At 35.9% G+C, this 13,190-nt stretch overlaps 1 protein-coding gene across 2 annotated transcripts in view; it reads right to left on the reverse strand.

Annotated features, from left to right (window-relative positions):
* LOC123381008 overlaps positions 1-13,190 on the reverse strand; it is a 789,636-nt gene that overhangs the window by 222,499 nt on the left and 553,947 nt on the right. The gene's annotated exons all lie outside the window — the stretch shown is intronic.

The following is a 13,190-nucleotide window of genomic DNA, read 5'->3' on the forward strand; positions in this document are numbered from 1 at the left end:
CAACAGTTTTCCTTCCTTTTTGCAATTACCTAAATTACTTGAAAGTGTTACACCACATGGTATAAAAATCAAATTTAATGGGCACCTGTGTGGCTCAGTACGTTGAGCACCCAACTCTTGGTTTCGGATCAGGTCATAATCGCAGGGTTCATGGGATCGAGTCCCACATGGGGCTCTTATTCTCTCTCTTTCCCTCTTTCTCTCTCTCTCAAAATAATAAACATTAAATTTTTTTTTAACTTTTTAAATTCTGCCCTAATATCCTATAAATCAACTCCCCTTCGTTGGTTTATTATGCTAACATTCTAAAAGAAGACTACAAAAATCCTTCCCCTCAATGTGTTAACAAGGATGGTGAGACAGGAGAAAGTGCTACTGGAGCTAACCAGCTGGTGCAGAACATAAAGGAACCCAGGCAGAAACTGCACCCCTGTAGTTCGAAATCTCTTCCTAGTAGGAAAGCCCTTCTACCAATTTGAATGTATATTCAGTCTTTGAGTGGAGCTCAGCAGGGCCAGCCCAGAGTGTGATAATGACATGTTTGCAGGTCTTAATCTTTAGAGCCTGTCTCAGCCTGCTCTTGCCTTCACCCTAGAGGATTTCCTCTGCATTCTTCTCAGATGTGTACTCTGAGCTCTAATGTGTAGTGAATGTTCCCACACATTCATTTACACACAGCTTGCTTGGAGAAAAACTTGCTGAGACATTTTGAAATGGAAACTGAGAAGAGGAAAACAAGCTGGAAATTTCCCTACAAATGTAGACTCTGAAGCCTAAAGGGAACTGTATTTCCATTTGTAAAGCAGAAAAAAAATGGCCAGCTCTAGGGAAGCATAACAGGTGCTTTCCTAGGCTAGAGAAGTTGGGAGGAACAATATTTTATAAAAGCAGAAAAATCAGAAACTTTCTAAACCTTGCCCCTTCGGCCAGATAAAGTGCTGGCTTTCTGTTTCCAGCCCTTCCCAATCACAGCAGAACTCTCAGGTGAAGTCACAAATACACACAGACATAACCTCTGTCAGCAGGAATCACAAGACTACAGGCTACCGGGCACTAAGCCATGCTCCATGGGCAGGGAATCCCCCCTCAATGCCTTCATGTGGCCACCACCAGTAGCTAGCAGGAAGAGATACTGGATGTTGTGATTTGTTGTGAATGCTCCAGAATTGCTTTTGATGATTGCCTTGAAGCTGTGACGCTCTATGTTAGTAAGCAGCCTCTTGACCAACTTCCAGGTTTTCCTGTGGGTGCTGCTTTCCTGTCCTTGATCTAGGAAAAGGGAGACAAGACTGAGAGAGCTGATATGTCCCCTTTCACAGAGAAGGACTTCAATGCCCCTTCTTCTCACCTACTCATTTGCCTCTCCCTTCCACCTCCATTTTCACATCATTACCAGATCTGGGCATGCTGTGGTACCATGTGAGATATATGAGAAATGTGTGCTCCTTTTCCCATATCCCTGCATGTATTCAGTAAGCACATTCTGTGTGTCTGGCATTGATATAGGAGCCATCTTACGTATGTATGTATTTATTTAGAGAGCATGCAAGCAGGGGAGGGGCAGAGAGACAGGGAGAGAGAGAATCCCAAGCAGGTCCTGTGTGCTGTCAGTATGGAGCCCAACACAGGGCTTCCGTCTCACAAACCAGAAAATCATGACCTGAACTGAAATCAAGAGTCTGACACTCAACCGAGTGAGCCACCCAGGCACCCTGATCTACGAGCATCTTAAAGAAAGATGTAGATAAAAAAAGGTGACTATTCTCAATGAGCTTATCTTGTATCGTACAAGATAAGCAAGTGAAAAGGCACCAGAAGTGAGAGAGCTATGAAACCCAGCTTTACCCTAACTTCCAGAGCTCAGGATATGCAAAGACCCCTTCCAGCAATTTGTTCTTGAATTTGGATCTTTATGAAAAAATGGTACATCGAGCTAAATACCAGGAGTATGAGATGTGCAGGTTTCACAAGGTCAAAGAATAATTTTCTCTACATCCAGTGATTTAAGGTTTTGAGACAGAACTTTTTGCACTTCACGTAAGTTTTTTAAATAATGCAAGAAATCAAATAAATTATCCTAATAACTGCACAAACACTGCTGTCCAAGAGGTTGATACTGGTAGAGTTTGTTTAATATTAGATACCTCTGCATAGCGGACCATGGCTTTAGTTAGACCACTGTTACAGGAGTGTGAATTTGGCCCTTGAAATGCAGTTTAAGGGTAACAGTATGTGGGGGGAATCAATGTGCTGAAAGTATACAAGACCAGAAAATCCCGATGGGGTTTAAAATCTGTGAGAACAGCTCACACTTCATTATTATATTATTAATTTGATATATGATTATTCTACAGCATTTATTTTTAAAAATCAACTTTAGAACTGTTGGTTCCTAAAAAAGAAAAAAGAATCCTGATATAGTTTTCATAGATAAGTTTGATGAGAATTTATAGCTTACATTATGTTTTCTAAGTCTACATCTTTTCATTACATGAGTTAGCAATTTGTTTGCTTTCTTCATATAGTCATTATGATTGTCTTTTCTTTTCATTTTTTTAATCACTTATTACTGGTACACACAGAAAGTGGTTTTGTGTTCTTCACTTATAAGCTGACATCTTACTGAAATTTCTTATTGTGGTTAATAATTTTTGTCATTTTAGGACACCTGCGTGGCTCAATCAGGTAAGCATCCAACTCTTGATCTCAGCTCAGGTCTTGATCTCAGGGTTGTGAGTTCAAGCTCTGTGTTGGGCTCTACGGCTCTAAGTATGGGCTCTAAGTATGTGTGCAGCATACTTAAACAATAATAGGAATCATAATAAATAATAATAAAATAATAATTTTTTCATTTTATGCTCTTAGGTTTCCATGGCAGAGCCATATAATCTGTAAATAATGATGAATTTCCTAGTCTTTTCCAATTATATACTTTCATCTCCTACTACTTTGTAAAGGGGATTGATTACAATTTCCAGAAATCTCTTAAAGAGTGGTTTACATAAGACATGTTATGGACCTGATTTAATGGAGATGTTTCCAGCATTAAAGTGATGATATAATTTCTATCTTTATTACTATTATGGTTTCAGAGTGACATTTATTGTCTAAAAGGAGTGTCATTCTAATCTTAGTAGTATTTGCAGAAATAGATATTTTACTTTGAGTAAAATATCTTTATCTTTACTTTGGTGTTTTCACTGCAAAACCATATATTTGTTTTCTTCTAGACATATTAAAATATCATTAGGTGTTACCAGATTTCCAAGTTAAACCATCTGCAAATTTCTTATTTATTGGATAAACACTACTTGGTTATGGTGTTTTAAAAAAAATCTTTGGCTCACTGTCATACAGAAACTTGATCTATAAAACAATGAGAAATGTTTTATTCATACCTATTTTGTGTTATTTTTGTATTATTTAAAGCGGTATGCTATTTCCTTAAAATTAATTGATAAGTATTCCTTTTTGTGTATCTATGGTATCTATAAAGTATTAGAATCTTTGTTCATCAAAGTTAAAGGCAACTTTTGTCTGAATTAATTATTTGGGCTGGGTCATTTTTAAAAAATGGCCTTATGTTGAAAACTTTAAGATTTACTCTCATGGACTCCTGGTAAATTTGAAAAAAAAAAATGAGCTGGTTGTTCATCCTTCTGTCTCCAAACATGTAATACTTCTGCATAATTAGAATAAGGTATTTTGGTGTAGAAAGTAGCGTCAAGAATTAAAAGTTGGATGTGCCCAGTGTTATTAATGAAGAGGAATCTCAGAATTACAACAAAATTTAAAAGCTGAAACCACACTGGTTCACAGACTTATAAAATTTGAAACTACAGAAACTATGGGGATTGATTTGCGAAGAAAAATTAAATAAATTTAGATAATAAAAAATGTTAAAGAATAAACACATTTTTCAAAGACAAATGTAACATTAAAAAATGTTGACTTATCAGGTTACCAATAAAGTCTCAACCATTTTCAAAGAATCAACACTATACTGACTACATTTAAAAAATTTTTGTTTAAATTTTATTTATTTATTTTGAGAGAGAGAGAGAGAGAGAGACAGCACAAGTCAGGGAAGGGCAGGGAGAGAGGGAGAGAGGGAGGGAGAGAGGGAGAGAGGGAGAGAGGGAGGGAGAGAGAGAGAAACTCAAGCAGGCTCCACGCTGCCAGCTCAGAGCCTGATGTAGGGCTCAAACTCACAAACTGTGGGATCATGATCTGAGCCAAAACCAAGAGATGGATGTTTAACCTACTGAGCCGCCCAGGTGCCCCCTGACTACATTATTTTTTATCATAATGAAATAAGTTATAAATCTTCAATTAAATGATAAGCTAATGCCTATATAGAAGGGACTAAAAAAAGGAAACCTTAGTGATTCCATGGTTTAAGAAGTGTAATAGAAGCTATAAAATACTCCTTTTTAAACAGTCACAAAAGTAACATGTGCTTAAACATGCAACTTGCTGCTAAAGCAACACAGAAATGTCAGCATTAAATTCAGTAATAATAAGAAAAAAGGAAACAGTACAGCATTTAAAACAATCAGTTAAAGAAGACTGAAAAAGAGGTACATTCATCACCCACCTTATCTCCAATTCAAAAAGTAGAAAGAAAATAATAAAGAAAAGAGGAGGACTTATAATACAAAATAGAAAAAAATTGTAGGAATCAAAAATAAAATCATAAAAATAAAAAATGGGAGTGAACACAAGGAGAAAATATGGTTTGTGAAAAAGACTGAAAATTACAAACACTGAGCAAGTCTAAAGAAACAGAATTGATATAAAGAAAATATTGTGAATGAAAATGGAATCCAAAACTGTGTAGACTGACCACTGCATAGATTCTGAAATATAAAAGTAGCTTAATAAGTTTTAAAATAGATCGAATAGAACAGGTTTTATTAAAACATAAAGAGCAAAAACTGAATTAATAAAAAATGTGAAAATTATTTTAATAGTTATTTTATTTTCAAAAATCCTTTCTCATTCTCCTATAACTCAATGTGCAGGTGGGCAGACACACACATAGACATAGAGGAATGTCATTATGTTCAAATAACATTTTATTGAATCTTCGTAAGTAAAAATGATCTAAGAGTAGAAAAATAAGGAAACTGTCCATCTCATTTCATAAGCTGGTATATTTGACGTCAGAAGAGGCTAAGGACTATAATAGAAATGGATATTTTCATTATAACAGAATAACTTTACTTATTAACAAAGTTGAAACAAATCTAAATAAAATATTAACAAATGAGATTCAGTAGTGTATTTAAAATAAAGTATTATGACCAAGTTAAATTCATAACAGAATTATAAGGATGGTACAATACCAGAAAAATTGATGTAATTCACCTTACTAAAATTTAAGAAAATAAATTATGATAACCACAGAAAGAGAATAGGATGTTAAGATACAAGAAAAAAACAATTTTATGGGACAAATTCATGTTCACATAAAAAGAATCAGTTTTATCCCTTGTCTCATGCTACACACAAAAATTAACTCAAACTGTATCATAAACTTAAATGTAATAGTAAAGCTATAAAACTTTTAGAAGAATACGAAGGAGTAAATCATGATTTTATTCATTAGATAAGGATATCTTCATTATAACACCAGGAGCAAAAGTTCTAAGATTGTTAAGTTGGACTTAATTAAAATTTAAAAATGTGCTTTATGTTTTTAAATGTTTATTTTGAGAGAGAGAGAGAGAGAGAGAGAGAGAGAGAGCACGCACACGCACAAGAGGAGGAGAAGGGCATAGGGAGAGAAAGAGAATCCCAAACAGGCTCCATGCTGTCGGCACAGAGCCCAACATGAGGCTCAATCCCAGGCACTGTGAGATCATGACCTGAGCCCAAATCAAAAGTCAGACCCTTACCAGACTGAGCCCACTCAGGTCCCGAAAATGTTTGTGCTTTAAAGAATACCATCAAGAAAGTGAAAAAACAACCCACAGAATGGGAAAACTATTTGCAAATCATATACCTAATAAAATAATTACATCTAGGATATATTTATTTTTTAAAAATCAATAATAAAAATCATTCAATTAAAAATCGTCAAAGGATTTGAATAGACATTTCTGCAAAGAAGATTTTAAAATGACAAATGAGCACATGAAGATACTCAATACCATCAGTCATTAGAGAAAAACAAAATGAGATACTCCTGCACAAATACGAAGATGGCCCCTAATAAAAAAAGACAGACAACGATAAGTTTTGATAAGGATGGGGAGAAATTGGAACACTCATACATTGTTGGTAGGAATGTAAACTGGTGCAGCCTTTTGGAAAACAGTTTGACCATTCCTCAAAATGTTAAACATAGAGTTACCATATGACCCTCCAATTCCACTAACTCCCTACTCAAAAGCATTGAAGATATATGTCCATGCAAAAACCTATACACAAATGTTCACAGCAACCTTAATGACAACAGAAAAAAGGGAGAAACAACCCAAATGTTCATGAGTGGATGAATAAATGCACAACATGTGGCATGTCATAATAATGGGCAGATAATGAAGTACCGAGACATGCCCCAACAGGAATGAATCTCAAAAACATAAAACGTGATAGGCAAAAAAGACAATCACAATTACATGTTACATGATACTGTTTATGTGAAATGTCCAGAATGGACAGATTTATAGAAACAAAGTATATTAGTGGTTGCTTAGGGCTGGGTGGGAATTGTGTGGGTGGAAGAGGAAGGACTTGTTTAATTTAAACAAATTAAAATGTTTGTTATTGGATACAAAATGACTTGGGGAGTGATAAAAATGATCTAAAATTACTATAGTGATGGTTATACACTACTCTGTAAATATATTAAAAAGCATTTAAAATCACTTTAAATGAGTGAACTTTATGGTATGTAAATTATATCTCAAAATGCTATTTATTTTTAATTAAGATATATTTTGGGAAATGTGTTACATAAAGATAGTACTTATTAATAATGTTTGGTATATGAGACTGAAAATGACCATTAATGGTGCTTGTATTTGAGCTAACTTCTGGTTTTCTTTGTTACAATAATAAAGTAACATAATTTAAAAAGCCCAAAACTGGATGTGTGTGTGTACATATATGTGTGTGTGTGTGTGTGTGTGTGTGTGTATAAATTTAAGGGACGCTTATGATTGCAAACTACTCTCAGAAAAATAGGAATAGAAGAGTAATTCCTCAACCTGATGAAATATTTCTTGCAAAACACATTGCAAACCTAACTGGCAAAAGGAACATCAATGCAGGAACAGATAAATGTGCTATATTCATAAAGTGAATAAACCTAACAATTTAAATACACTAAAGCCTTGATTGTAACTTGTTATGCAATTGTGCTGCATCACAAGCAAACATTTCTAATACACTTTAACTTGATAAATGAGCAACGTGTTGCAATACAAGTAGTACATGATGCTGTAAGTCACATGATCACAACTGAGCCAATGGCTCCCCTCCCTCCCTCTCTCTCCCTTTCTCTCTCTCTCTCTCTCTGAGGGATTGTGGGTGATCATCTCCCATGCTAGGATGCTCAGGTTGCAGTGTTTGGCAGAAACCAGTGATTTTTCAGAACTCTGGAAGGTGTCCACACCGCACTAGTGTATTTTTTGGCACCTCAAAGCACCTGTGGACAGTCCTTTGCTTTGCCGTACAAGAGTAAGTTTAGGAAGGCTTTGCTTCATTCCAGGTCACGCTGCCTGCAGATATAGACCCTTTCCTCTGTTGCCTTATTGTTAGTTATATTAAAAAGAATATATGACAAGAGTTCAATATGGTACTGTAGTCAATATCAGTGTGAGCGCATACAATGGCCCCATGCAGAAAAAGGTTGAAAAGAAAGGCAGTAAGAAAAAGGAAATTATTATGGTGGAAGTTAAGAAGGAAGTCATTAGGAAGTACGGACAAGGTATGCAAGTGGCCAAAACTGCAAGATTTCATAGGAAGTCTATGTCTGCATCTCATCTGCAGAGGAGGAGAAAAAGGCAGAGGAATCCCTCAGTTCAAACGAGAATAGGGAGATGTGTAAAATGTGGGAAACAGTGCAAAATTTTGTAGAAAAGCACCACCTGAATAAGGCTATAGCAGTGTGAGAGATGAATCTGTTTAAGGACAATGCAATGTCACATTTCTGCAAAATCCTCAAAAGGAGGCAAAAGCAAGCATCATTGGATAGGTTCCTTGTTAAAGGTGCATGAAAAGAAAAAGATTCCATTGAGCCAATAGATGGCAATGATTCCATGAGGGATAGTGAGCGTCATCCTACACAATAACCCTCCTCTCTCTTGTCTGCCTCACAAGTGAGGGAGCCATGAAGGTTTTCAAAGGTAAGTACAGGTTAATTTGTTTTTCTTTATATTTTGTATTTTATTCTTTTGTATTATATTGCAGTATTTCAGTATTGTAATCATTTTTACATGAATATTTCTGGGTTGTGGAATGAATTATCTGGGTTTCCACTGTTTCTTATGGGGAGACTCGCTTGGATATACAAGAGCTTTGGATTACAAGCATGTTTCTGGAACGAATTATGCTCGCAAACCAAGGTTTTACTGTAATTGAAATACAAGTGTTGCATTAACTTGAATTTATCTCAAAAACATACGATTAAATGAAAAAGGGAAGTTATAAAAATTACATGAATTAAAACATACAGACAAGTTTTTGTGGATAAAAAGTGTACAGTAATGGCTTTAAAACATGGACCGAAATTATGCAAAACAAGTACACAATAATTTTATTTTGAGGAAGAAAAGGAAGGGGGGACTAAAGAGAATAACAAAGAGGATTTACATTTATCAGCAATATTTTATTTTTTTTAATGTTTGTTTATTCTGAGGGGCACCTGGGTGGCTTAGTCGGTTAAGCATGTAACTTTCGGTTCAGGTCAAGATCTCACAGTTTGCAAGTTCAAGCCCCGCGTCAGGCTCTGTGTTGACAGCTTGGAGCCTGGAGCCTTCTTCAGATTCTGTGTCTCCCTCTCTCTCTTCCCCTCCCCTGCTTGTGCTCTCTCTTAAAGTAAAAAAAAAAAAAAAAAAAAAAAAAAAAAAACCTTTAAAAAATGTTTATTTAGAGAGAGAGACAGAGAGAACATGTGTGCACATGAGTGGGTGAGGGGCAAAGAGAGGGAAAGAGAGAATCCTAAGCAGGCTTTCTGCTACCAGTGCAGAGCCTGACACGGGGCTCAATCTCACAAATCACGAGACCATCACTCGAGCAGAAATCAAGAGTCAGACACTCAACCAACTGAGTCACTCAGGTGCACCCATCTGCAATATTCTACATTTGTCAATTTTTGCTGTGGATACATGATTATTATCTGTAATTCATTGTGGTTTAAAATTTACATATTAATTTCTGGGTGATTTTAATATTATTAAAATGTCCTCTCAGATTGCTAAATTATGTTCTTAAAGAATAATGTTATTTAAAATTATTAAATTTCTATGTTGGGTGAAACAGGTGATGGGGATTAAAGAGTACACTTACCATGATGAGCACTGAGTAATGTAGAGAATTGCTGAATCACTATATTGCACATGGGAAACTAATATAACACTTTATGTTAACTATACTGGAATTAAAATGTTAAAGTTTTATTGATCAGTACTACAAACTAAGTTCATTATCCATTTCCTCCTATAAAATCTAAAATTCATACACATGCTATTTGTTAATATGAAAGTGCTTTCTCAAAAAATACACCAAATGGACACTCTTTTTACATAGATCTTGATGTGTTCTTATAATGCAAAATTGACCTCATTTTCGGGTTATGCATTAAAAATTTTTTTTTAATGTTCACTCATTTTTGAGAGAGAGAGAAAGAGACAGAGAGATACAGAGACAGAGACAGAGTGAGTGAGTGGAGGAGGGGCAGAGAGAGGGAGACACAGAATCTGAAAGAGGATCCAGGCTCTGAGCTGTCAGCACAGAACCCAACATGGGGATGGAACTCACAGACTGTGAGAAGTTGGATGCTTAACGGATTGAGCCACACAGGCGTCCCTCAGGTTATGCATTTTAAAACTTTAAGACACCAATCTAGGAAGGCTAATGCTAGTAGTGCTAAAACTATTTCATTTCCTGCAAGAAGGGCTCTAATACAATATCCAATGTAAAGGATACATCTGTATAGAATCTTAACATTTGTTTTCTGTGAAAGTAAAAAAGGTTTCCTTTTTTCTTGGCGATGATTCTTTGTTCAACCTGGATGTATCAGCTTTTAAAGTTTTATGTAATATATAAGTCCTATTTTAGAACAATGGGAGGAACCAGGAGTAATTTTTAAAAATCAGTTAACGTGTGCTTGGAGCGGCACATATTTTTATTTTAGCTTTATCACAGTAAGTTACAAAAATATTCAGAAATTATAGAATATTGTGCCACCAGGGACACTGATGACACAGCTCCGTTAAATCATGGGGAATTAAGTACACCGTGTTTATTAAAGAGAATTTTTTTCATGGCTGTTACCCTGCCAAGTGTTCTATTTTTTTCCTGAGAAAATGTCCTCATATTATACATTTGAAATTTACATAGTGTTCTAATATTATTATCATTTAATTCCAATCTTGTATTAAAATGTCTTCCGTATAATATTTTTTCTTCATTCAATTCTGTATCCAAAAGATACACAAGAGAACCTAAAGCAGATGTAAGGTGCAGAAGCCTTAATAAGTATCTGCTAAATTGATGAATTAATACACAGAGTTCTAGAAGCAATTTCTTTCTTGTTATTATGCATTTTTATCAGTATATAGAGAAATTAAGCTGTTCAATGCAAAGTCTTCCGTCTCTGCTATATTCCAGGCATGCTTGCCTTTCCATCATACCCTTCTAAATTTGGCATTGTTTACTAACATTATTTGTTCAGGATGTTTTCTACCATTTCCCCCAATCTCTGTTGTTTTGCACAGACGGGAAAATGCATGAGCCTTGGGTCTATCCCAACATATTCCCCAATAGCACTATTTCAGACAAGAACATTTTGATACTTGTGTCATATGCAGGCTTTAAAAAAAACAAGATAATGCAAGAAAGCAGTTTCTAAGCACTCAGCCTATAATAAACCATCAACGAAAAGTTTGTTGCTATTACCTTACTACTTGTCTAGTGGAGATCAGGGAGGGGGAACAATATTCCATGTAGTCCACGCTCCTTTTGGAGGGAACTCTATACATTATTTTAAGGTAACATCCATAGCATTGGTTATGTGTGGTTGTTCAAGTTTTACACCTTGTTCGTTTAAAAAATGTAGATAATGCATACTTATTTTATATACTTGATCAGAGCTAAACTATAGGTAGATACAGATTAAAAACTGAAATTCACATAGTATTAGGAGTAAGAGTGGAGACTGGATTATATGGAGACTGGAACTGGTTTCCAAATACCTTAGGATTTAGGAATAAGTAATTTGTATTTATACAGAAATTTCATATTTTAAATAATGCCTACATGTAATTAATATCCAATAAAGTATATAAACTATAGTTGATCACATGAAGCTAGGTCTTCTGGTACCTTCCATTACATCTCACTGGCTCCAAATATAACTACATTCTTTCGTTCTCCAAAAGAAACCAAAATGATCCTCGAGAAGGACTAGAAAACTCAGGCTCTGTTGTTTTATTTACCGCTTTGTACTTGCCTTTGTACTTTGCACTTACTACTACAGTCCTTTGTACTGTATTGTGGATATTTATTAGGCAAATCAATGAAAAAATAGAATTTTGCAAAGAGTATTAGATTTAGGATGTAAATATTTTTTTTAATGTTTATTTATTTATTTTGAGACAGAGAGCAAGCAGGGGCAGAGCAGAGAGAGAGAGAGGGAGAGAAAGAATCCCAAGCAGGCTCCATGCTGTCAGCACAGAGCCTGATGCGGGGCTCTAACTCACGAACTGTGAGATTGTGACCTGATCCAAAATCAAGAGTTGGAAGCTCAACTGCTCAACGGGCTGAGCCATCCAGGGGCCCCTAGGACTTAAATACTTTTATTTTTTTTTAATGTTTATTTATTTCTGAGACAGAGAGAGACAGAGCATGAGTGGGGGAGGGGCAGAAAGAGAGGGAGACACAGAATCAGAAGCAGGTTTCAGGCTCTGAGCTGTCAGCACAGAGCCCGACGTGGGGCTCGAACTCACAAACCGTGAGAGTAAGACCTGAGCCGAAGTCAGTCGCTCAACCGACTGAGCCACCCAGGCGCCCCAGGACTTAAATACTTTTAAAATTGCAACTCTGTGTTTAAAAAGGTTGCTGAAATGTCAGCAGCTCAGTTGAGAGTTCCTAGGGAAGAGGTTTTACAAAACACACTCAGATATGTGCAGCCATGTCCAATTCGACTTCTGTCCAACTGCTGTATGTTGAATATAAAAATCCCAGTGTGTCACTAACATATCTTTAAAAATAAAAGATACTCTGCATATGTTGAGTATATTGTTCTTGAAGTCAAGTCATCAAGAGAAGCCCTAGTTATTTCTGAGTCCTGTTGTGGAGGCCTTTTCAAAATCCTTATGTAAAATTAACCAAATGACTGAGGTAAAGGTACACACAAATGGGATTAAATCATGTGCCAAGAAAGGGAAGAGGTTTGATTACTCATTTTTACAAGTACTTCTTAGGGTTCTTCGCATTTTCCCTTTTATGTCCATTTCCAAGATATACTCACAGAAGGCTTGTAATGCAATGCAAAACAAAGTGATTGAAAGCAAAATCCATTCCTGCCTTTTGTTTTACTAAATCTGAATTCTTACATGAAATTATGTATGGTGGGGAGGTGGGAAGAGACAAAAGCATTGAGGAAAAATGGCAGGCTAACCTTGACCAAAAAGAGAAGCCTTGGGGTCCTTGCCCATGAGGTGTCTGAGCTCCACAAATTGTGGGGTGGTATACATTCTCCTGCACAGACCAAACAGGGTGTGTGGCTGCATGTGCACCAAGGGAGAAAATAACTTCCAGGGCAACACGGGAGCCACAAAGAGCTGTGCTCGCAATTCTTCTTGTTAATTACTTAAGCATAGAAACATTAACGTTCATGTTAAGCTAAACCAAACAACTGTTGAAAATAATTGTTTAAAAGGTGAATTTAGAGTTGACTTTGTGGGGGAAACCAGAGACAACAGAAAAGGAATAAAGCTTATGCAATGCAGTCATGG

The sequence above is a fragment of the Felis catus genome, chromosome D2 (assembly GCF_018350175.1).
Source record: "Felis catus isolate Fca126 chromosome D2, F.catus_Fca126_mat1.0, whole genome shotgun sequence".
Classification (NCBI taxonomy): domain Eukaryota; kingdom Metazoa; phylum Chordata; class Mammalia; order Carnivora; family Felidae; genus Felis; species Felis catus.